Source organism: Ictalurus punctatus, chromosome 14, assembly GCF_001660625.3.
Source record: "Ictalurus punctatus breed USDA103 chromosome 14, Coco_2.0, whole genome shotgun sequence".
In the NCBI taxonomy this organism is placed as follows: Eukaryota; Metazoa; Chordata; class Actinopteri; order Siluriformes; family Ictaluridae; genus Ictalurus; species Ictalurus punctatus.
The window spans coordinates 24362586-24388743 of NC_030429.2; the positions used below are offsets into that span (position 1 = coordinate 24362586).

Sequence of the window (26158 nt, forward strand, 5' to 3'; positions counted from 1 at the left end):
TTCTTTTTGTTTTTTAATTTTTTGGATTCTTTTTTCTTTCGATCGATGTCCTCATTCCCCACGCTATCAAACAAGGTTATCGCACTTCTGCTACCCAAGATATAAAAAAAAGTCATTTACACCAAAAGTCATAAAAGCCACACATACCTTTGACCTTTTTTGCTGGGTCTTGATACACATATCTGTTGCATATTATTTCCCACAAGGCAACATATACCTCTATTAGAAAGCCGTCACAGATTGCACTGCTGCTTCGGTAGCTTCCTACGATCATCGAGAAACCTGAAATCCAATTCTTGCATGAATGAAATCCAATTCTCAACAGCTCGTATATAATCAGGATCATTTGGCCTGAGATTTGTTCACCTTTTATAATAAAACGAACAAACAAACAAACAAACAAACAAACAAAAAAACCCCAACCCATTACGTGATTCTTAAAAAATCCTGGCTTAAATACTTTGGCAAGCGCTTTCTCTTAAAGAGTTTTGAGTTTGGCAATGACGAAGCGTTTCAAATAACAACAATGCTGCCACAAAATCATATATCTTGGTAAACCACGATGCCCGTGTCCCCACGTCATGTCCTCAGGTCATTAACTGGTGAGTTAGTGGCCATGGCATGATTTCAGCAATGCCTGATTGCTGAATTAAAATCGGGACAATCTGTGTGTGTGTGTGTGTGTGTGTGTGTGTGTGTGTGTGTGATGACTAAATCGGATCGCTATTCTGCCGGTTTTTCAGTTTTTGCACATTTTCCATCTGCAGCTTGTTCTATTCTTAAACGCCGCCGTGAGCCTTCGCTTTAGTCCGTGACTCAAAGAAAAGAAGCCTGACCTTAATTACAATCACAGACTTTCTGTTAAATGTCAACTGTTTTCCTCTCACTCTTTTTCTTTCTCTTTTTTTTTTTTGAGCACTTTTTTCCACTTCTTGAGTTTTATAGGAGAGCTGGGACAAGGCCAGAGGCGGGGATAGAAGCTCCTGTAAGCTTATAATTAATCATGTCACTACGGTCAACATCATAACTCCAGGAAGCAGATGTAGCCTATGTTTGGCCTGAGTCTGGGATAGAGTGCTACTGTCCAGCAGTGTGACTTTTTCAGCTCTTTCATGTATGTAGTATTTAGTCCTTTTGGTTCAAACTATGGTTCGTTTAACAGAAGCTCTGGCACTCAGATGTAGACCAAAAGATCCATTCTGAGACCGCTTGCCGAGTTGCCTCGAAGCCGGACCCTAGTGTTGTTTGACCGCAGTACGTGATTCAACCCCGATTTGACCGCCATGTTAGAAGCGAAGAGTCATTTCCTAGCCACAAGGAGCAACTATCCGATCCGAGAGGTCCTCGACCCCCTCACCGTCAAAATCCGGCGAGTTTCAATCACGATCACAAAATATAGAAGAGATTCCAAAGGACGTCTCAGAGAAGCGATCGTCCTGGTGGTCCTCGGTAAGTTATTGTATTCTTCCCGCTGGCATATCCTACATACGCTTCATTGTCATGTGACCTTCTCCTGCGCGAGCTTGCTTTTCGCAAGAAGTCCTACAAACAAGTTCGCATTAAAACCAGGCGTACGTATTGCGCGTGAATTTTTATCATGAAGACGTGCCCATACAGGAATCAATCCTAATGACTTCAGACGTCCTCCTTCAACAGAAAAATGTCCAGGAATGGGATCCCGTCAGATTAGTACTAAAGTGTGAAGCCATGTGAAATAACTACCAAAACACGTCGATTCAAACCGAGCCGAGGGTTTGTGGAATCGGATAAATTTGCACTTTCGCAGCGAGTGTTTTGGAAAATCTGCCTCATACCATAACGTCATAACCGCTGCGTGTCAATCTCTAGCGTTCCCCTTGCCATTAATGAATGTTTGTGTTCAGTCCCAGGATGCAGTAGCAGGTCCAGACTTACTGTAGATTCATCACACTAGTAACTAAACGCTTTTTTTTTTTTTTTTGTGGTCATGGGATTATTTCACAATCCTTCGAGTATTATTGAACGACATTAATAATGGCGGTAAGATCGCTAATGAATAATAACAAACAGATTTAAAGTGGTTAAACCGTCGCTGTGCCCCGAGAAGCCCTGAGCTGAGCTGAACACGCAGGCCTCTCTGTCATTAAATAACTCGAGTCGATCCAGCCGTAAACAGCGATACGGTCCATTTATTCAGGAGAACTTTTGCAGGTGTAAGCATGCGTGTTTGTGAATGAGGCAGCGTGGGTGTGAGGGTCAGTGTTCTGGTGAAACGGTGCCTGAACATACACATACACGTCGGCATCTCTGAGTCACCGAGCGGGGATTTCCTCTCACACAGAGCTTTTCAGTCCTACTGAAACAACACACGCCGGCCAGGCCAGTGGCGAATACAGCGAGAGAAGAGATTCCTGCCGCCTACTGCAAATCTAACACCGTGTGATTCCTTACTTCACGGAACAGACAATGCACACATCTTCGGGAAATGTAGGAACGTATGTTAGACTTTTCTAGGGAGTCGGCATCACTTACCCTCCACAAGTCAAGTCGATTTTTTGATTGTGTCCAGACGGTACTGTATGTACGGCGAGGCTCAGGTCGTGTCTAGTATAATAAGGCGCGGAATAGACATACGCATGCCCACACACACCACAAGAGCGACAAGTATCAGCCTAACAAGCAAATCTCATTCGAATAGAATCAGATAAACAAATATCCCAACTGCGGAGGTGTCGGTGAATTTACTGTAACAGCAGCTCCGAGAGTCGTTCCAGCTGGAACAAACGTCACAGGTTATTATTAATTAACGCGCTGGTCCTGATACGTTTCTATAGTAACGGCTCGTTTCACAGGTGTGTCAGACAAACCACGCGATCGGACACTAATAATTAACGCATTAAACGTTTGAACACTTTTCTAAAATTCATTTTAAATCGACAACAGCTCTGTCAAAGCCAACACCAAAGTTCAACCGGCCTTCTAGTTCGAGGCGTTTCATTTTCCCCTCGACACGATGACGGCGTGTCAAAACGTCTGTTCTGTGACGTGGCGTAAACTCGAAGAGATCTCGATTTTGAGCCAAGCCCTGAATAGCAATAAATGAAAGACCGCCGGATGTTCGGAGTGTGAAAAGCAACATGGTGGGATTCCCATGGTAACGCGTACGGTATATGTGACGATTGTTCGCTCGTCATGATAAACAGAGTGTGTCGTAGCAACTCGATAACATCCGTCGCGTTACACGCCTCTGCTCTAGCCAGTAGTATTCTTCGATGACTCGTGACTCGGTTTCATGCAGTAGTCGTCATCGCTTCTGCTTCTCATCGTCTCTTCTTCAAGATAGCGTGGACGATTTGTCTTTTTTTCTGCCTGTACTCTTTTTCTCTCTGAAATAGAGATATCACGAGACTTAGCATTAGTTACTGGTGCACTAGATATACAAGGGTATATTTTTTGCTGCGGTCTGTTCCCAATCACCGTCTCACCTTTGCGCCTTTAATCAGTCCCGACGTCTTAAACGAGACTCGGGTATCATTCGGACAGACCTCGGGGTTAGTGCGAAAGCCCCTCGACCTCTCTGCACGGCCCCACGGGGGTGTGAGGATGGAGGACGCAGATGAAAAGGCACGTTGGAGTCCAGCGTGCACGAAGTAGGCCGCGGCAGACCTCCGTCCACATGCCGTGTCTCGTGAGGACGGCGAGCCGAGGTCGGGGGAACAGAGAGAGGCTTTGTCAGCGCTGGCTCAAACAGGATCAGTGGCAGTGAGGAGGAGAGATGAATCCGAAAAGCCACTTCAGGGCAGTTATAGCTCCGGGTCTAATGATTTCCAGTCCGATTGTGCAGCTCTATTCGATACCTGTACTCCCCAGCGTGATATCAACCAAATGTTCTGCTGTCAGAGCTCAGAGAACCACGGATGTATATGGAACAGGGTTTAAAAAAAGACTCCAGGCATGTAACTCGAGCTACGGTTCATCTTAATAATTCCTCTACCTGGTGTCCAACTCGGTTTGAGAAGTTTTCAGATAGTTCGTCCTTTCCACTGATGCCTTCAACTTGCATTACAGTGCATACAATATATTTAAAATTCGAACGCTGATAAATGTGAAATTAATTCACACATACTTTATTCTGGTCAGGGAAACAGTGGCCCCAGAGCCTATCCCTGGAATACTGTGTGAAGCGGGAATACATCCTGGATGTAGGACGCAAATCCAGTGCACCAAGTGCACCCAGCACACACACGTTCACACACTCATTCAAACCCAGAGGCCGTTTTCTTCAGCCAATCCACCTCCTGACATGTTTTTGGCAGGAAGGAGGAAACCAGAGAACCTGGAGGAAACCCACATAGACACGGGGAGTAAATACGAAAGTCCTCACAGACAGTAACCCGAGCTCAGGATCGAATCATGTTGAACTTATTAAAATAGATCTATTTTATTCATTTTTAATCATGTTTCTTTCACTGGCAGGTAATGCGGCTTTTTATTTATATAAGATAATAATCAGGAAATAAATAACGCGAATAACGTTATCTGCTATCAGTTCCGTAAGATCATTTAATTGTAGATAACCTAGAATGAATAGAAATATTTAAATAATCACTGTATTATAATTTTACAGTGGATAGAGTAGATTAGATACATCTGCCTCAAGGTATTTTCACTTAAGGACATATTTATGGCAGTCTAGAGGCCTGAAAGAAAAATAAATAAATAATAATTTTCTAGGTTAAAAGCAGCACCCTTAATGGTTCTTTAGTCTGTCCTTCTGGGACTTAACGATCAGTTACTTTTGATCCTTTTTCACTTTTGACAAAGGGAGTGAAATATATATGTATACATACACACTACTGGTCAAAAGTTTGTGGACACTCCACTGAAATGTTTCTCATGATGTTAAAAGCCTTTCGATCCGAAGGTGTGTGATTAAACGCGGGAAATCGGTCTCGTAGACTAAAACATGATCGTGCCGACGTATTCACTTCTTTCATTAGAAAACGAACTTTTTATTCACAATGATATATATATGTGTTTTTAAACCGACGACTTTGAGCGGAATATTCCGAAAAGCAGCTCGGCGTCGGGGTGAACCCCTTTAATACGGTTTAAAAAGCATCTCGGGGAAATCCCTCAAGAAATCGGGCGAGAAAACGCCAGGAATACATTTCTGGAAGTTTTAGGTGAAAAAGCGTGTCTACTTCGAAGATGCTAAGTACTAAACTATTTCGATTTACTTCGGATTTTCTGTCACAACATAATTCCCATAGATCCATTTGTGTTACTCCGGAGTTTTGATGGCTTTATTATTATTCTAAAATGTCGGAAAATAATAAAAAATAAAGAACGAGTGTGTCTAAACTCTCGACCGCTAGTGTACGTTCATCCAAAATCATGTACTGTTAGGGATCTTTACCGCATTGCTCCAGTGCTAGCAGTAAGCTGTGAAAAGGCCATCCCTTAACCAGCTGGAGATGACTGAATGCAACAAATGCTGAAACTCAGGAAGGCTCAGGTTACGCTCAGGTTATATCACTCAGCGTGCCTCGGCTAAGAGAACCCAGACTTTTTGAAGCTCACGTCCATGGTGCAGCGACCCTGTCATGCCTCTGTTAATTAATCTCAGACTGTAGCCCCTCGACGTCGCCCTGTTTTTACTGCAGATGCTTCATAGCTGAGGCTGTTTGGATTGGCGGGAAGGGAAGCGGGGCATTGTCTGGACAGGATCTTGGTGCAGATCGGCACTGGAGATTGTGCTGGCGCTGGGAGGGCAGGGCCACTGTGTTTGATTTGGACACACAAGTGTGCACGGCTAATCCAAGGACACAGAACGGCCTGCAGGAAGATAGCACTTGTAAAAGCAAGCTTCCTGCCTGGTTAGCGTTAGTTCCTCGGCTAATAACGCATCGGCGTATTATCTAACGGTCGTTCTGAACTCGCCTGCTCCGGTGCGAGGGGAAAGGTTTAATGCTTTAGATGCAAGAAAGAGACCGGATTTCTGTCTTACATGTTTCACATCACTAATCTCCAAAGTTCTGACTGTAAAGACATTCGTCATTAAACACCTTGGGTTATCTAGCTTTAACTAGCTTTTATTATTATTACCTTACTAGTACTTTAATATAATTGTAATTATTGTAGTTTTGTAGTACACGCAATTCTACGATGACTCTTATACGATTATTCGATTATTTCCGTGACTGCTATGATTGGTTGGTATGATTTTTATTATTTTACTATTAATTTTCGGCTCTATTTTGCTTCTTTATCTTTATCTCGTTTGTTTGTTTGTTTGTTTTTTTCTCACTTTGAGCAACTTTTAAAATGAACAAAAGGTGCAGTTTATCCTGGTCTGGGGTCATGGTGGATCTGTTGCCTATGCTGGGAACACTGGGCTTGAGGTGGGAGAATTCACCGTGGATAGGACACCAGTTCATCGCAGGGCACCGAGCACACACAGAGTTTAGCATAGCCAGTCCACCACTCTTCATATTTATTGAGGTGGGAGGAAACCGGAGAACCCAGAGGAAGCCCACATGGACACAGGGAGAGCATGTGAAACTCCACAGATACAGGAACCCAGGCTGTTATCACCTGTAACCCTGCCAGGCTATTATTATTATTGAATTTTTTTGAAAATTTTTTAACCCTCATTGGTCTGGGATCCGTGCCTAAAACATGCTTACTAACACGAAGGATATCTTTACACTTTGCACTAAAAGTTCCATTTGGAACTCGGGTGTGGTCCACATCATGTACGAACGCGATCCGCTTCTGGCCCTGGGGCTCAGCGACAAATAATGTCATTTGTACAACAAGGAACACTATTTCCTGTTTCAGGTTTCTGGAGCTTCATCTTACTAGTCTGTGCTAAGTGATGTGCTCATTCCCATGTTATCACTGTTATGCATCAGTGTATTCCGATATGACTAACACTAATATAACCAGTCTAAGATTGGGTGAGGTCTCATGACAGAATGCACGGATAAAAATCTTCTCAGTCGAGATAGGTGAATCATGCACCATGGGTGTTTGAATGTTGATAACTAGACCAAAGGGACAACACAAATCAAAGAAAAAGGTCAGTCTAGAACCCTAAAGAGTTCACATGCTTGTACTTTTGGAAAGCGTAGCATCCTTTACTGTCCAGAGAACCATTGAGAAACCCTTTTTCCACGACTGCATTATCTACTATTAAAACAACAACAGCAAAAAAAAAAAAAAAAAAAAACTGGCACACGACAACAGTTCAGTCGATTCATGGTTTGGAAACAATTTGTCTGTGTCAAAACAAACCCCTGATGATGATGATGATGATGCCTTCCAATAAACAAGCCCAAAATTGATCCTGGGGACCTACTCAGGAACAAAAAAAAAAAGGATAGATTCAGATCTTTAAAGAGTTCTTTGTCTCATCCTGATGAACAAAAAAAAAAACCAACAAGTCAGAATTCTGAGGAACCCTGCTTGATTTTCCTTTTAGAGAAGGTTCTCTAAAGTCAGGTTATGTAGGCACTTTTTGGGTCACGACATTCAGATTATTTAAAAAAAAAAAAAAAAAACGCTTCTGAGGTTGCCAGATTTTTTCTTAGTGAGACGAGGTTTTTCAGTAGTGTTCACTAGACCAACTCCTTTAATCCCCTCTAGCCACACTCAGGGGTAGAAAATGCAGGCGGAAGAAGATGATGCAACGTGTATTTCATTACCATGTAACATAAAACCAAGAGATTTATTAGCACTTATAAAATAGCACTTGATCCAGCAAGTGTGTGTGACAGTCACAGTCGTTGTGTCCCCAATTTACAGGTATACTTTATACAACTTAAAGTTATACTAAATGAAGGTTATGAAATCATAATGGTGTGGTGCTGGACTTAAATACTGCTAAAATAAATCCATTTCTAACCTGCAAATAATTATGACTGGCCTATGACAACCTATCGCTGGACTATTTCTTAGTTGTTGCTTTTTTTTTACCCAGGACCTTGCTATTTTCAGGCAGAAAAGCTTCTTCTCCCTACACCAACGAAGAAAGGCCTAATACAGCGAGTTGTTTTCTCATTAAGCAACACAAATGTTTGCTGTCGGAACTCTGTGTGAATTGCAGGTAGCTGTGCAACCAGACAATTAAGGTCTGGCAGGCTTTTTCATCAAGTCTGGGCAGCTTGAGAAGGCTCGAACAGAGGAAGCGTCTGTGCTCTGGGGTACGCTGTGATGAATGGAGCCCCTTGGAAGCACATCATCACTGGAAACTCAACCCATATGGCTCCCGCTGCTTTGATCAGGCTCTGACGGAATGAAAAAAGCCTATTCCGGACAGCCCTGCCAAGAAGCTTTGTTATAAAGCGAAGGTGATTTGGGATAAGTGCTGGGGCATTTAGAAGAGTTTGGTGAACATTTGAAGTGCACATGTAGTATAGATCCAGCCGAATATCTACTGAATACTTCGATTCAGCGGGCTCATCGTATCCCGAGAACGGCGATAAATCAGCCTTTTTCCTGGACACGTTGTACATTCAGAGGCCTTGGCACGGTCTGTCCATCTCATGCAATGAGTACGAGAGGAGAGAGTGTAACACATTGGTGTTTCTGTGGGACCCTGCTGCTCCGTTGCTTTCCACCGTGTCATTTCCTCCTGAGCTCGAAATTAATCACGTCGTTTCCTATCACTCAGCCAACTTGCCAGCCCCGTTCTTCCTGGCCTTTGGCGTTTATTGTGCTGTGTTTCACCGTAAATGGAACCCAGTCGAGATCGTGTGTACACCCCTCTGCTTTTACTAGAGACGAAACAGCTTAGAGAATGAGGTTTAAGGGTGCAAACCGCCGCATTTAATACCACCTGAAGTCGAGCGCTGGGATGCCACGGTTGATGGAGATGATAAAGATGATATCATCTTCGGCGGATACTCCTGCACCGCTTATCCCCCCTGTAATTAACATAGTTCTCTCTGAGCTCAGGCTTATAAACCACTTGTGTTTGTCCCTGGGCTCGCTGGCGTCTAGTCTCTAATCTGCGTTAGTCTGTGTTTTATACCCTGATTTATTTGGAATGGGGAAATTAGAAAGAAAGGTTAGAGGGAGGGATTCTGCGCACCTGTAGCCATGAATTACTTTAAAGACAGCAGACTCTAGTGGAGATCAAGGCTGAACAACACAGGTTTGAATGTCGTAGAGAGCTGAGCGTGACACCGAGTATGTTCGGCATGAAAATGATGAAAAAAAAAAACCCCCCAGTTCAAAGAGCCTATTAGCAGGAGTGTCCTCAACATAGCAAGTGTTAACAAGAAAACAAGACCGCCTGCTTTCCTCTGCTGGAAAGACTGGTACAACTCAACCCAGAACGAGCACTTTGTAGTGAAAGTTGGCCTGCGGAAAAATAAAGTTTTCCATCCGACCATGAGGTACTCAGGGAGGGTAAAAGGGGTTACTGTAATGGGATTCAGCTGTGCTTGTAATCAAAGGAAGATGGAGGAAATGTAATAAGAGTGAAGCAAGAATCCTGGACTCTGATGCCACTTGGGACTTACCTTCTTTGGTAAGATTTTTGTAATGGCATGTCCGGACACAACGGACAATACGTGTTCTGGTGCACAAAACATTGTGGTGTAGATTTCATTGTTCAGGCCGTGGCCACCCTATAATCTGCACTTCGGCATACTGTTTTTCTTGGCGGCGCGTCCCTCTTCGCCACATTGCCAAGCAAGGATGGGGATTTTGTAAAAATCCACAAGTGCTGCCGTTTCCCTCAGGATCAATCACGTTTCTATCTATCTACTTAAGTAGAGAAGTCCAGGAGGAGGAGGAGGATGAAGAAGGGATACTACCTGGACAAACACTGCACCAACGTAACCTACAGGGAAAAGAGCTCTTATTCTGTCAAACCTTTCATTGCCCTTTCCAACTTGCTTCACCTCGACTGATTGCAAAAAATGAAGCCAATGACCTGCTCTGTTAGATACAGTCCTGAACGGATAGTTATATATATACATGGATTTCTATTCAGCATACTGTACAGTTTATCCCCTGTGTCTGTGTGCGTTTGCTCTGGGTTCCTCAATCCTCCCAAAAACATACCGGAGGCTATGCAAAATTGCCCCTAGGTGTGAAATGTGTGACTGCACGATGCCTTGAGATGGACTGAGGTCTCATCAAGGGTGTATTCTCAACTCACGCCAAGCGCTCCAGATAAAGACTCCAGCAATATCTTATTTTTCCAACATGATTTCAGTTCTATTTAGCATGTGAACCGATTCTGGTTCTGATTTTGTCTAACTTAGCAGCAGTGATGGAACAGCCAAGAAAGTCAAATAAACAAACATACAGCGAACAGCCATAACATTAAAAACACTGACAGGTGACGTGAATAGCATTGATTATCTTGTTACAATGGTACCTGTTGAAGGGTGGGGTATATTTATTAGGCAGCAAGTGATCAGACAGTTCTCGAAGTTGACGTGTTGGAAGCAGGTAAAATGGGCAAGCGTAAGGATCTGAGCCACTTTGACAACGTTGCCAGATTATGATCACTAGATGTCTGGGTCAGCGCGTCTTCAAAAACGGCAGGTCTGGTATGCAATGCAATGGTTCCTACCTATCAGAAGTGTTCCAAGCAACGGCAACTGTTGTCATGGCAACTGGGTCATGGGCACCCAAGGCCCCTTGATGCATTTTAGGGAGTGAAGGCTCCCTTCAATCCGACTGAGCATCTGTTAGATGTGCTGGACAAACAAATCCGATCCATGGAGAACCCATTTCGCAACGTACAAGACTTCAAGGATCTGCTGCTAACGTCTTCGTTCCAGATACCACAGCACACCTTCAGAGGACTTGTGGAGTCCATGCCTCGATGGGTCAGAGCTGTTTTGGTGGCACAAGCGAGACCTACACAATATTACTCCGGTGGTTTTAACGTGATGCGTGATCGTGAAACAAAATTTGTGATGCACATTGCTGGAATTTCATTCCATAAAGCAAACTCTACAGGTAGTCGCCATCACTGTCACATTTGCTGCACGTACCGACGCAAACTTCATTTCCTACAATTCCCAGACGAACAGTGAACTACAAGCCCAGTCACATGACCCGTCACATGCTCCGGTACCTGGTTCTAATTCCCCTTTATGTTATGACTTCTAATCATAACCACCTGTTCCTAATCAGGACACTCTGCACAAACAACTCGGAATTTCATCAGATCTTCGTGAAGTCTTGCTTTTAACATACCACTACTGATGTTCCTGATCCGTTTGTTTGTGTACCCGGTATTCCGGTATTGACCCCGTCCGTTTTGTTTACTGAGCTCTGTCTGATACTTTCGCTTAGTGTGGCCTGATACTTTACCTGTCATTTTCAATTTGTCCGCTTCCTTCAACAACCCTACAGTCGCATCCAAAACCCTGTCTGAGCCTGACAATAACATTAAGCATTTTTATAGCATGAAGTCAGTTTTATGAAAACATGCTGCCTGCAGTAAAATTTCACATTTTTTTATATATATATTTTTGAAATGCATGTTCATTTTATTGCTTGTATTATGCCCATAAAGTTGGACCCTAAACAAGACGAATTCTTCTCGGATCTTCGGTGTCCAGGAAATGATCTGTTTGTGTTGGGAACGCTGTTCAATAAGTGATACTCCTCCAGTGTAACTAGAGTTAGTATAAACTCTTAACAGGTCCTCAGCTCCTGGCATAAGACCCAGAGAAATATTAGGATGCTGTAACGTAAAGGATATCGAAAGCATATTTATAAATATTAAAATTTCAGGACGAAAAGTCTAGGAAACAAACGAGTCACTGTTAGCGCTTACATTATAGCAGCCTCCCTAGCATCTTCTTTTTCTCTCTCAAGGTTACTTTAAGAAGCCTTTCCTGTGTCGGTTACTACTTTACCTCTGTCTGTTACAAAGTGCTGACACTGGAGACTCCTTCCATAAACGTTAAACACATTGAAATCAGTTTATGTGGAGCATCTGCCACGCAAGTAGGAAGATTGTCCACTTGGAGTGAGCTCTCACAATCCGTATTTGTCTGGACGACACTAAGAGTGTTAGGGAGTTGGAACGATCGGCTTTCTCAGGTCACTTGTTGACATTTTGAAGATTTCAACCCAGACCAGCTCGTGTTTGCTCTGTGAATGTTTTGTCTCGATTGCTGTGGCTCTGATATTTACCTAGTACGAAAATAGTGTTGACCTTATAAGGTCATTGTTGATTGAGACTTTCCATGTTTCCGCTCTTACATCGAGCTGTACTGTTTGTCTTGGACAAAAGCCAAATCCCGGCCGTAGAGAACACGGCATCTTTTAGAGATCTCACACATAAACTTTCTCCAAGAATGATCCGTTTACGAAAGCAAAGTTGAGCAACGGGGCGGACGTTACAAAGCGTAGGCTACAGTGGCTCGACATAGAGTCCCACTATATTCTCTCTATTGTGAGAGCAGTATCAAAGTGCATTGCCCTTCAGGCAGAAACAGTGGTAAGTATTTCAGCAATTTAAACTCAGAACAGGCTTTGTAGTCTTTTGAATATTTTCTCAAAACCAGGTGTCACTGTGGTAGCATTGCCACCTCACAGCTCCAGGGGTCCTGGTTGAATCCCGAGCTCAGGTTACTGTCTGTGTGGAGTTTTACATGTTCTCTCAGTGTCTGCGTGAGTTTCCTCAGGGTTCTCTGGTTTCCTCTCACCTCCCAAAAACATGCCTGTATGGGGACTATTCTAAAGCACGTGTCGGCGTGACAGTGTGTGATACCCATTCACGGAGCATTCCTGTTTTGCACCCGATGTTTTCCCCGTTCCAGCACGATCACGAAGCATCACTAATGACGTTCTCCAAAAGAGTCCACGTGAACTTGAGCTTGTCCGGCATATTCTTTGCTCATTTTTAATCCAAAAAGTTTCAAAATATATACATTATTATACTGTTTTTCCAGATAATACTGTACGTATTTCCACTTTATCCATAATGGGGCTTGGGTATACAAAATACTACACACCAGACAATTCAACGAAGTTTGCCGTAACATTTGAGTGCAGGATTGAGGAGGTTCGAAGATGCAAAGTGCATCCTCAAAGCATGTTTATTAGAGCTATTCTTATCATAATAGTTGGGAGACAGTGGGCTAAAAACAAAACAAAAAAGCCTCAGGATAGCAAAAATAATATGCATCAAACTATACTCATACAGTAGACCAGACCAAAAAAAAAAAAGTGGCAGGAGTTAGAAGCAGAGAAAGCACAGTAATAACAGGAAAAGGAAACTAAAAATGAGCAGAAAACACAAATTATATAAAGACAGCCCAGAATTGCAATTAAAATAAGGTTTAAGGAGGAAACATGGGCCAGAAAGATTGTTAAATATGGACCAAATTCGGAAAGTAGGAAACAAAGTGCAGGTGCAAGAAATAAAATTAAATTTAAAAAAAGGCTGGCGGTTAACGAGAACAGGAAGCTGTGACCATATAAGGGAAGTGGTTAGCAGTGAAGGGGTTTAGTTGGGACAAAATCAGATTGACTTTTTAGTTTAATGAGGCACTCTGTTGGTTTTTTTTATTTATTTAATTTTTTTAATCTATTTTTTTTTTACACTCCCAAGTTTAGTTATTGCGCAATCCCTCTCATTCCTCCATCTCCCAACCACTACCCTCTGAGAAGTGTGAGGGCTAGCATGTGCTTTGTAATATTCAATTGAATTTTATTTGTTTAGAGCATTTAACAATGGACGTTGTCTCAAAGCGGCTTTACAGAATCATATAAACACAGGACAGAGAGTATAAGTGTGTGAATTTATCCGTGTTGAGCGAGCCGGTGGTGACGGTGGTGAGGAAAAACTCCCTGAGATGATACGAGGGAGAAACCTTGAGAGGAACCGGACTCAGACGGGAACCCGTCCTCATCTGGGTAACACCGGATAGTGTGAACGTAAAAGAAAGTTCGTTATGGTGTTTATATGAAGTCTGTTTGTTGAACTAGTCCACTGTTCACTAAAGGAGACCCGAGTGTAGAACTGCATGCGGTAATCGCAGTCCCGAGGCCATCGCTGCAACCGTAGTCCCAGCGGCCACAGCGAGAACGTCCATGTCGAATTGACGTCCAAAACCATTTCCACGGTACTTCAAGCGGTACCGTCTTCATCAGTCTCCAGAATGTAGCCTCCAGTTGATGAGAGCTCCATCCAGAGGTGGGGCATCATGATGGATCAGGCAGGTCCGGAGAGCAGAAAGGGTCAGGATCACTGGCATCTCCATTATATCATATGTGACTCAACAGAAGGAGAGAGGGAGCGGGACGTACAGAGATCCCTGAGACAATGTCAGTGTTTTTTGCATCACTTGGGACCACTTGAGGCAATTTGTTATTAATGAACCAACATAAAGACCAACTGCTTTTAAGTAACTGTACCAGAAGTAAAGTCATTGCAACCTATGACTATCAAGCTAACGTTATTAGGACACATTTGTACCCTTGGAAATTTCTTTAGTCATGCTGTTTACAGCATATGTTTTAAATATATTTTGCTCAGCAAAAAATATTTTATTTTTGCCATGTGGAGACCCAATAAAGTCTTTATTTCAGTCTCGTAAATCTTACTGCCTCGTGAGCAGCTGTACAGACAGAGATTACGTCAAGCCTTGTGCTCAATATCCATGATATACAATTCAATAAAGCGTTATTCAGAAAAGAAAAAAAAAAAAAAACATAATCAAAAGAGTATGCTTCATTTGTGTCCAATAAACAAGCCCATTAATACCGAAAGACTGGAACAACATTAAAGTCCTATTTACAAGACATTACACTGAACTCTTGTGTTAATATAAAAATATATATTTTTGTTCCACTGCAGTGCTGGAGATTTATTGTTATGCTTGGGTTGTAGAAGAGATTACTCGGTGAAATTGCTGCCTGGGTGTTGTCGTGTGTGAGAAACACCAGAGGCAGGGCTTGATCGGAAGAACAGTAGCACGGTCTTATAGAATGCGACAGTGTAAGCAGAAGCAAGTCTGATCCAGACATCCGGGGTGAGGACATGTCTGATGTCGAGCACACACACACACACACGTGAATCATGTTGTGTCTGAGAGAGAGGCAGAGCGTGAGCAGTGCACCTACAGGACACTCCCCCGCTTCCCCCCATATATAGCTGGAATTTAATGAGATGTAGGAAGCTGCATAGTCTTTCCAAAAATGTCCTTGAAAATTTATTAGGATTCAACACTGGTGTATTACTTTATACCAACAGCATGATCCCCCCCCCCCCCCCCCCCTCCCTGAGGTTTAGCCTTTATGTACCGTGAGACTGTTTAAAAAGTTGGAGGTCAGAAACAATTCCTTCCTAATGAGTATAAATTACATTACTGGCCAGACTGCAACTCAAGCTCAGGCTCAATGTGCATCAGGTTTTACATCAAATTGAACATTTCTACTGTGAAATATTATTTTCGCAGTTCTCAGACTCTGAGTCTGGCCTTCTTTTGGATAAATACTGAAGAAAAAAGAAAAAAAAGGAAAGTTTTATAACTCTTTTTATTTCCTGGCACAGAAAACGTCACACACATTCTGCAGGACCACATTCGAATATGGGGGAATGGTTTTTTTTTTTGTTGTTTTTTTTTATCTTTTCCCTCCAAAGAGATTGACTGGTTTATGGGAGCAGCGTCGTAAAAACGACGAACAACTCGGCTTTCGGATCGGGCCATTTGGCTCTTTACGGGCTCGCGATAATAAAATAAATCGAGTTCAGACTCTAAAATGTCTTGGTACAACAACAGAGTGACACCCTGTTTCTATTTCCTGGCATTAATTAATCGTGTTTTTTTTTTTTTTTAAGCGTAAATGGGAAAAAAAAAACAAAAAAAAAACTGGCACACTATGATGTTAGTTTGCCTTGACAACCCCAGCTCACACCCGCTTCTCTTTTCCCTACGAAACAAAGGAAATTCCTTCCCCAGGCATAGCTGGTGCGCTTTCCAACCCAAATGGTAAAACTGCATACTCTCACAGGAGTCCTGTCCGGTTGCGCCTGCTGCTTCCTACCATTAAAACGCCTGGATTCCTGCACCTGAAACTGTTAACACTGCTAAGGAGACTCAACCGTGCAAGTTAAAAGCACATCTCAGACACAGTTAATGTAGCTAACATTGAAAGCCCGACATGAGCCAAAGATTACCTAAACCACATTAGGACCATGTTAAGATCTTTGGCTCAAGCAGTTTGTAACTGTTGAACTAATAATCCTGCAAGTAAAGAAAAAAAAAATGCTTTGTGGATGAGCCAAGACCAAATCACTGACCTTCCTTCTTCTTCTTTTTTTTTTTTTTTGCATTCTGGCACAATCGAATGATACACAGGTTAGTGTTACCCGGTTAGAGCACTAACAAACCCTCCAAGCTGAAGTTTACACTCCAAGCTGTGTTGAGACCACTAGGTCTTAAGCTGTGAACATGCCAGTGATGTCTGTAGCTGGATAATCCCAGCGATCCGTCCGGAATACTGAATGCTGCTCTAGGTATAATGGTGTGAAAGCAAACCCAGCAGGAGTGACACCAAAACCTATTAGTTGTGCTGTTTTTATACCAAGGCTCTTACAGTCTGCTAGCTCACACTGTATTGTGATATAGCAGAGAGGGTTAGATTGAGGCCTGGTTAAGATCTGGTTTTGGAGCGTTCCTCTTTTTTTCAAGTAGATTTATATTCAGTAATTTAGCAGTTGAGGGGCTAAGGTCCTTGCTGCCGCTGTTGAGCCACTGACAATGTGGATTTTGTCATTCGCTTGTCCGTGGCTGTGCTTAAACAGCTACCCATGAATTGTTCTTTGTTCTTTCTGCTCATGTCCGTGCTTGAACTTATTGATGTGTTCATTCTCGTGCCCTGGCTTGCATTGTTGAAGCCGGTGCATGCGTGCCTGTATCCCTGTCCCTTGGATACACACCCAGGGTTGTGTTAGTGTCTGTGGTTGCGCTAGTGCCCGTGTTTGTGCTTTGTACTCATGCTTGTGACATGGCATTCTCGAGCCCTGCCATGAGGTCAGCGAACAGGAAAGAGTGCCTGCAGCCCACTCACAGACCTGTCATTGTGCTCGTAGGCCTCTGCTAACAATATTTGCCCTGATTGCAAAATCATGACACAATTTCCACCACTGGGACTAATGGCTGAAAAGCCAGTCCTCTAAATCCCCGACAAATACTGTAAGTGTGGCAGAAATGAGGATACTGTGATATTCTGACTTCGCCACGCATAAATCTACACACACGGCCGGTCTCGGGTCGGCAGCAAGGATTGAGTTTGACTTACACCAAGGAGCACTGGGCCGTTAACCGCATAAAGGTACTTACTACATAAACAAAGACCGTCTGAGAAGGAGTCGCTGGATTTTGGCTAAATTTACTCCCGCCGTTAAACTTTTACATCCGTGTCACATGCCTGCAATTCACTTTAATGAAAGCATAAACAAACCGGGACAGATTTTATTATTTGTATTTAATTATTTTTTTTAAATCGGCGAATGGAAAAGTATTTTGTTAAATCAGGAAGTTAAAAAAAAAAAAAAATCTGAACAGCTTAGGCCCATATAGCAGAAGTCATGGGCTGTAATTGCTCCCAGACTTGGTGGAGAGCGAGGACGGAGAGAGAGAGAGAGAGAGAGAGAGAGTGGGAGAATAGGTAGCTATATAAACACAGCCATGACTCATGGGGCAGCACTCTTTTCCTGTCAGACTGGATGACTGAAATGCTGTATTTGCACCGTCTGCAAGAAAAACTGGACGACATGCTTCGAGTTTAAAAGAGAGCCAAACAACCTGCGCCTAAGTTGACCTGTTCAAGAATTGATGAAAGAGTTAGGACGGGGGCAATGCATCACCGGGTAGTGTTGCCATTACCGTAAATCTCCCTCTGAGCTCTCAGGCTGTGATTGCTTTCCAGCTCCACTGACCCGTGTGAGAGGAAAGTAAGGTCTTCACACAAAACGGTGCGCGCTCATTACAGCTGCACGGGCTTGCTTAATGAAACTCGTAGAAGTCATGCACAAACACATCAGGGATGTTTCAGGAGTGCCGAACAACACATGCTGACATTTCAACTCACATTCACCGGTTCATCTTCGGCATCGATCCGAGTGTATCGACATCGATTCGATTCAGTTTTGTTTTTATAGCATGTTTAACAATAGACATCGTCGCACAAAACGGCGTTACAGAGATCCAGGTGTAGATTTAGAACCCTAATGAGCAAGCCGGGGGGCAAAATTTGCCGAGGGAAAAACTCCCTGAGACGCCATGAGGAAGAAATCTTGACGGGAGCCAGACCAAAGGGAACCTATTCTCGGTGACACATGGATCATACAACTCTTCTACAACTGTAGAGTATACAGTCAGACAGTACTCAGTGCGTTGAAAGGACTCTCGATGATCAGACTGCGAACGAGTCCTGAGATGAGCACAAGACCGTCATTATGATTACAGCAGCAGCTCTAAGAAAATACAAATCGTGCAGTATCCAGGTGATCTTATGCATTTTAGAGTGAGACTTGGTCACTCACTGCTTTCTGGGAATTGTGAATAAGGATCTAAGCCGTGACAGCTGGACATTTGTGGAGGCAATGCAGATTATTTCACAACTTCTTTGTTAAATGACATGCTGGAAGAGGCCATCTGTAAAAGACCTGACACTGAATCCGTATGTGTGCGCTCTCTCGCTTCAGAAAATCTGCTATAGTGGTCTAGATTCATGGGAAATACATGAGATGTGTCCTTAGGACCAAGGCATGGTGAATGCGATCGTCTCCATGCTGCTCAAAGCTGTGCATGTGCACGTGGAGTAACTGAGTTTAAGGTTTTCACACAGGCAGCAACAATTATTCATTTTAAGTGAGAGGCTGCAAGGAGGAAAAGCGACACCGTGTCAGTGTTGGTGAACAGGCAGGTCATCAGTCTTCGTTTGAAGACAGCAGGTTACTCAGGTGTTCGGACAGCCTGGGGAAGTTCATTCCACCACCTGGGTGCCTACATAGAAGAGCCTTGATGCATGTCTTCTTTTTCCGTTTAGGGATTATGGGTCAAGTCCAGCCATGCTAGAGACTTGAAAGGAGCATGGTGCTGATCAGTGTTTGGTTTGGAAAGAGCCTTCAGGTAGGTAGGGGTCTGTTTTTTTTTTGTTTTTTTTTTGTAGGCAAGCATCGATGGTTTAACGCTAATGCAGCTAGGCACAGGAAGGGAGTGCAGGGAAAACAGCAATGGGGTCAATTCTGTGTTTTCCAGAAAGATTCAAAGATCGCTGCGATGTATTGAGCTTAACCTTTTTTTTTTTAGGGGTTAAGTTTCAAAAATGTGCACCTCATGTCGAAGGTATTTCTCTGTGGGCAAGCGAAGAAGTCGACAGCTGGAACGTCTAGAAAGATAGGTATGAGGTGGGAGATTTACTGATCAGTGGGGGTGAGGAGCACGATGTAGGAAGGGTCAGAGTTTCCAGCAGCTGCCCAGAAACTTTCAGTAGAGAGGGGGGAAAAAAAAATCCCCGTCTGAATCATTCACAATGCCTCCTCCAATTACTTCTCATCAAAATATGCACAGCGAACTCGGATATCTTTCCGAATCAGACTGAACCGCTATTGTCTTGCTTCGTTTCTGATCTGTTTTAAAAGTTAACTAATAACGTTTGTTTTTCTCACACCGTTGCCGTGATATCTCTCGTGTGTTTGCTTTGGCGCTACTGCATGCTATGACTTTTGTGCAGAGATGAGTTATGCTCTGAAGCCCTTATCAAAACAGGAGTGGACCAGAAAGTTGAGCGCATCGGCGGTTGTTTTTGTGATCAATCTGAACTCGTAATCCTGATTCATATCTGGAGAGTCCGACTTGCTCGCAGGCAAAAACCAAGCACTGGATGGTTTTACCTTTGGGCTTTGTTAGTGGTTTGGGCGGTTTCTCGACCGACAGGAGAGAACTGGAAACGTGATTTGATTTGAACCTCGGTCTTGACAAATGAGTCATAAATATATACAGTATTAAGCATTGCAAAGATTTTCTTTCAGAGCAACCGTAGAAGTTCAGAAAAGCTTATTAAAATGAGGCATGGAGGTGGTTGAGGTCTGGATAGAAGCATCAAGCTCTTACCACAAGCTCACACCCTACTGCTTTCTGCCAGAAAGCCCAGAAACTCACGACCAGCTCAGATGGCCTCTAAGTTGATCACGTCATTGAGCACACAATCACACTTACTCACTCTCTACCACGTCTGGGCATGCTGTACGCTCCAAGCTTGGATCCAGACCACAGGCGGCCATGCCGCAGCTACAGCTTCAAGCACAGTCTGTGAAATTTCCCGCTAAATCATCCCGATGGAGACATGGTGGAAATCAAGTCTGAGAAAGAGCGTACCTGCTTCCAACAGGCTCTGAGACGGAAACGAGGGCAGGTCAGAATGCAAACCATACAAACAGACTAATTACAAGCGAGGGGAGAAAATCCGACAGGCCTGAAAAATGTGCGCCTACATGAGCGCAGAAGTAATTATGTGTAACTAGATGCTTCGTGTATTTCAAAACACACTTGATGAAGTGAAATAGCCCTCGCGCAAAAAAACGGTCTCGCGTTCAAAAGTTTCGACAGCGTCCCACGGCGTGTTTAAAATCCTAGTAATTATAAAGACATGCTGGGAAGTGTTCGAAATTCGGCAAAGATGAGTCAGTAGACTTCACACGATCACGCGCTTCACACGTTCGGGTCCACTCCTATGAGTTTATTTGTGCTCGCAGTATCTTCAGATCAGCTTTTTCACCAGCAGAAGTATTACATCAGACAGTCCATACCAGCTCATCTGTTAAAAGCCACGGTTTGAAAAGTGGAGTTGGCGATAAGATCCAAGGATCCCTGGCTGTATTGCTTTTATTTATTTATTTTTTTTTTCTTCAATCCCATGATGATGGTGGTGGAGGTTACTATCAACTAGGTTGTTATGTTTATAATTTATTTAGCATATGCCTCATGGACAGTCACAGGAAATGAAATGTAGGAATGAAATGGCTCGAGTAAAGTAATATGACGGTATGTATTCGCTGTATTGTTTTTACAATTGCCTTTGCGCTGTGATCATAAGGAGGTCCTTTCAAATTCTTCTACTCTAGAAGATGTCCCTTGCGGCAAAACATCACCGTGGAAACAGAGGACAAGTAGTTCTGCTTGAATCCCTCACATTCCAAACCATGCTCAAAACATCTACAACAAAGCATCATGATATGATGGTCCGGTGACTCTACCAGTTCCATTTGGGCTGTGTGGCGTAAAAGGAACCAAAATGACTTTTAACTACAGTGACTCTCAACAAAAATGTTTGATTTGTTCTTTTTAAAAAAAACAATTCTTTATACTTAGCATCAATACATAGACGATATTGTCATCATACATGTCCTAAAAGTTCTGCAGTAACTTCAGTATCTTCAGATATCTTCATATATTAAATATTGTCAATGTAATAATTTATGTTTAGATACGTAAATAGTTAAATAAATAGTTTTAGAACGCTAGACGCATCAACCGTGAGGAAACATGTACTGAGAGTAATTCACTGAGTTTTAGGCAGTCATTGATACCACGGTCATTTTTCTTGTTTCTTGGCAAGGGACAACGACTGCCATTCTTCCTACTCAGAGAATTCCAACTAGGATGAAGCATCGATGATATCTGACCTTGTCATACATCAAGGAGGTAACTCTGGACTTCAGTTCCCATCAGCCACTGCACTGTACTACAATATGTCACATGATCACCTGCACCTGAATCACGTTTCTGTAAACGAGCACTCCTATATATAGCCACTGTTTGCACTGCTTCCTGGTCTCACGTAATTGTCTTCTATGCTTTCGTCCACGCTTCCACGTTTAGTATTTTGCCACAGTATTTTGCCAAGTTGTCTTAGTGAATTTGTTTTGTTGTTTGTTCATTTATTAAACTGTTTGAAAATCTGCGATTGCTTCCGCATCAACCTTTGAAACGCGACAGATCTTGTGATATCATTATGTCGTGACTATGACTCCTGAATGAACCACAACTCATACTGGTTTGTAACCAGTTACAGATATGACTCCTGTATGAACCACAACTCATACTGGTTTGTAACCAGTTACAGATATGACTCCTGTATGAACCACAACTCACACTGGTTTGTAACCAGTTACAGATATGACTCCTTTATGAACCACAACTCCTTCTGGTTTGTAACCAGTTACAGATATGACTCCTTTATGAACCACAACTCACACTGGTTTGTAACCAGTTACAGATATGACTCGTTTATGAACCACAACTCCTTCTGATTTGTAACCAGTTACAGCTATGGGTTTCACTTATTCTCCTCATGTTTGTGTGAGTTTCCTCCAGAATCTCTGCTTTCTTCACATTTTGCACGAACGTCGTTTGGTTTATTTGCTGTGCAAATTGCTCATGGTTGTGATGGTTTATGTAAAGATGCATACATAATCTTTTCTATTGCTCAGATAGGCTGTGGATCCACAATGATCCTGACCAGGATTACTGAAAATAAATGAATGACCTCATGCTGTTTGGTAAATTGTTGGTGCTATGACTCATTTCTGAACCCCAACATAAAAAAAACCCCTCATTTGTAACCACTAACTGATATGTCTCCTTTATGAACCCCCATCTCATACTGATTTGTAACCAGTTACACATATGACTCTTTTTATGAACCCCGTCTCAAAGTGATTTGATTCGGTACTGTACCCCGACTCACACTGAGTTCAGCCTCATGAATCGGCATGGGGTGGAGCATAGGCTTAAGAGGTTGGTGGTCTGGCTGAAGGTTATAGAGTTCCTTTGCACTCTGCGAGCGGTTCTAATCAACGTCAGCACTCAGTCAGAGCCTTCTTTAATAACTTTGTGTATGGGACAAAGGCATGAAGGGAGAATGCAGACGAGAACAGTTTGGAAATTCCACCCTGCCAGAGCGAGGGGAAAAAAGCCTGGATTTGACAGAATGTGTTATAACATTTCCTTCGATTTCCCATCGACCCACACACACACACACAGACACTGTACTTCTGTCATACCAACCGCACCCCACCCCCATCCCCCACCACCACAGCTGCCCTTTCAAATATCAAGCTAGCCTGCAGAACGGAGCGCTTAAACCAGCTGAAGAAGGGGTGTTTGAAAAAGAAATAAATAAGAAGGCATGGAAGCGTGGGGAAAGAGACCGAGAGTCGAATAAATCAACGTGATCTATGCCTCACAGTGACCCGATGGAGGAGCACACTTATAATCATCTGGACATTAGCATTATTGCTCACTTCAACAGGATTGTTGTGGTTCTACAAATCTCATTGTGTATTTGTTTATGTCAGTCTTCTTCACAAACATGTACTTATTCTTGCTTGTTAGCAAGGCGCTGAAAATTTCAGCCGCTACATAGAAATAACCGGAGCACACTATGGCTGGTTGTCCACATGTATGAAGCTGTAAAAAAAGTCAAGTCTGTTGCAAGTTCAAGGATCCCCTAGACGTATAATTTACTCCAAGACTAGGCTTAATCTGTGTCTGGAGAACCAGCCTGATAATTTATAGATGTCCGCTGATATACAATGTATGTTTGTGGCTGGAGATCAAAGTTTGGACACACTCTTGCTCAACTCAAAGCCAGATGACTATGAGACGAACGTGTGTGGAGGACTTTAATATCACCCAGACATGAAATTTCGACCAGACACGGATATCTGTAAGGAGGCCCTTTATACATGCATGCTGTGCCGCACCAGGAGAAGCATGTTCGGATTTATTTATGGAAAGGACGGACACCGGGAAGCTGACCTGTCTGAAATTTGGCTACACGTATCACTTCGACGACCTCTATCACACGGAGGCTACTGTATCTCAGTGGAAATATGCATGAATCAGTTACGAAATATTTTAACCTTCCTGTTCTTAGCAAACGATTAATCCCTTTAACCCACACTATCTCTTTTACTGTTTTTTTATTCAGTTCCTATGCTGGAAAAGTGCTTAAACATCCGAAATTTTCCTATTGTGTATATGCACCTAAGGTTGATGAGTTACTAGAAGAAGAAGAAGAAAAAACCCTGTGGAAACCCAGCTAACCTCATTACATTGTCATTACATTGCCACAACATTTCCTGATTACTGAAGTTTCATCGCAGCAACATAACTACAGAAAAGTGACATTTCCGACCTACCAACGTAACTCTGCAACGTTGTGAATTAGCTACATTATAGCTAGGTAACAATGTGACACTGTGAAATCGTACTGCTCATGTAATGGTTATGTAACTTCATGATGGTGGGAATCAGTACTAGTCACGTTATAGCTATGTAACTTTGTTGCACTGTCAATTGATACCTGTCACTTTATAGCTAGGGAATGTTATGGCACTGTAAATCAGTACTAGTCAAATCACAGCTACGTAAATGTGTGAATCGATAGCTATGATAATGATAATGAGTCCTTATTTATCACATATACATATGCACACTGAAATTCTCAGAGTGCAGGGTCGGCCGTGATACAGCGCCCCCTGGAGTACAGAGGGTTAAGCGCCCTTCCGACCTTCCGATCAGTAACCCAGAGCCTTAACCGGTAAGCCACCACTGCCCTCCCATGATTGTTAATCGATAGCTATGTAACTTCGTGATGCTGTGAATCAGTACTAGTCACATTATAGCTATGTAACCTTGTGGCACTGTGAATCGATGCTAGTCAAATTATAGCTATGTAAATTTGTTGCACTGAAAATTAATAGCTATAGTTATAGCTAGGTAACTTTGTGACACTGTGTATCAGTACTAATCACGTTACAGTTACATAAGTTTGTTGCACTGAAAATTGGTACTAGTCACCTTAAAGCTACGCAACTACGTGACATTGTCCATCACTACGAGTCCTATCACAGCTACGTAAATCCGTGACATTGTGAATCGATACTAGTCACATTATAACTACGTAACTACGCGACATTGTGTATCAGTTCTAGTCATGTTATAGCTACTGAAAATTGGTACTAGTCACATTATAGCTATGTAACTTCGACACGATGCATATCTGTACTTGTTATTTAATAGCTACATGACTTCGTAATGGTGTGAATCTGTACTAGTCATGTTAAAGCTATGTAATTACTAGTTATTTAACAGCTACATAAGTCCATGACTTGTGAATCTGTACTGTGAACCTCACGTTATAGCTATGTAACTATGCGACATGACGTATCAGTACTAGTTACTTTATAACTACGGAACTTTGTGGCACTGGGAATGAGAACCGGTCAAGTTATAGCTACGTAATCCGTGGTGTTGTGAAACGGTATTCGTCACGTTATAGCTATGTACGGTTGTAACGTTGTGATGCGGTAATAGTCACGTTATGGCAAATTAAACGATATCGTTGTCGACTGGTAAGTGTGAGGTCACGTCTGTGTTTACTTTTGAAGATTACTGCAGGTACGTGCGTGCTCTGTAGTCCTCGTTTGCCTGTAACATCCTGCAGTATTTTTAGTTCATCATTTCAGTTAGCTAGTAAAATAATAATAATAATAATAATAATAATAAAAAACGAATTAATATAATATGTACGCAGAATATGAGCGGCGATAATTTAACTACTAAACGGAACGGGAAAAATAGTTCCTGAACCTAAAGTTCCTGAGATCCTGAAATATTCCTGTGGTGGAAATGCGAGTGAAGATGTGAAGATCTGGAGTGTGTTATGTCCACCTTCATGACTCTTTTGGGACTTTTGCCTTCACGTTAAACTGGCAGGAGAGATTGATTACAGAGTTCCTAATTACAGACTTTCATAACTCATAACAATCAGCCCCAGTTTGAACACACGTCGGGGCAACCTTCAGGGCACGTTTCCTTGTGCGTATTTCGTTCCCCGTTCGTTTTCTTGACGTTGTTTTAGTCTCCAAGCAGGGGTCAGGTAGAAAGGAATGGGAGAAGATGAAGAGGTCTCGGAGTTATATGTGAAAATATATCTAATGGAATAATGGGTTCAATATGCATACTTGAAGGAAACCATATGAAAGTGGCCGGACAAAGAACCTTCTGTGGTGCGACCACACCCCCTTTCCCCCCTTTTCCTCAGTCCCAGAGAGAGGCAGACGAGCGAGAGCGAAACACTGAGAGAGAGAATGAGAAAGAATGAAACGGAGGAT

General features: G+C 42.7%; 1 protein-coding gene across 1 annotated transcript in view; it reads left to right on the forward strand.

Moving 5' to 3' along the window:
* LOC108275070 (synaptopodin) overlaps positions 1-26158 on the forward strand; it is a 74652-nt gene that overhangs the window by 18780 nt on the left and 29714 nt on the right. The gene's annotated exons all lie outside the window — the stretch shown is intronic.